The following is an 860-nucleotide window of genomic DNA, read 5'->3' on the forward strand; positions in this document are numbered from 1 at the left end:
GAATATGGTCTTGAAGAAAAAAAGTTGGTTTTGAATTATATGTTCTCCTTTTTAAAAAATATGTCTTTATTGATTTTAGAGAGAGAGGAAGGGGAGAGGGTATTGATTTTTTACAGAGAGGATGAGAGAGAAACATCAATCAGCTGCCTCTTGCACACCACCTACTGGGGATGTGCCCACAACCAAGGTACATGCCCGTGGTCGGAATTGAACCTGGGACCCTTGAGTTCGAAGGCTGACGCTCTATCCACTGAGCCAAACTGGTTAGGACTGAGCAACAACACTTTTTACTTTTTATTAGTGAAATATTCAAACATACAGGAAATACACATAATCTTGATATTGGAAACAAGTCACATGTTTGTTATTTGTACTTAAAGTGTTTTTATTTATTTTTTCTGCACTTAGTGTGTTTGTTTGTTTAGTTTTATTGCTTAAAGTATTACAAAGGGTATTACATATGTCTCCTTTTTCCCCCACCCTTGACAATCCCCTACCCCCCAGTTTCTTATGTCCATTGGTTATGCTTATATGCATGCATATAAGTCCTTCAGTTGATCTCTTGCCCACCCTCCCCGGCCTTCCCGCTGTAGTTTTACAGTCTGTTTGAGGCAGCTCTGCCTCTATATCTATTATTGTTCAAAAGTTTATAATGGTCTCTATTATCCGTGAATGAGTGAGATCATGTGATATTTTTCCTTCATTGACTGGCTAGGAAGGATTTTCTGACCAAGGGGAACTAAGGAAACAGAAACATAATCTGAAAAAGTACCTTCAGAAAGATCTTCCCTCAGAGTGTTTAAAGACCAGAAGAGATCCCCATCATTCTGCCCTTGAGGAAAAATACATTCCAGTTTTGC

General features: G+C 38.7%; 1 protein-coding gene across 12 annotated transcripts in view; it reads left to right on the forward strand.

Annotated features, from left to right (window-relative positions):
* The window catches only part of LOC102766438 (Friend virus susceptibility protein 1-like), a 21,091-nt gene that overhangs the window by 4,103 nt on the left and 16,128 nt on the right, over window positions 1-860 (forward strand). The window lies entirely within an intron of this gene.

This window comes from Myotis davidii, unplaced genomic scaffold, assembly GCF_000327345.1.
Source record: "Myotis davidii unplaced genomic scaffold, ASM32734v1 scaffold358, whole genome shotgun sequence".
NCBI lineage: Eukaryota > Metazoa > Chordata > Mammalia > Chiroptera > Vespertilionidae > Myotis > Myotis davidii.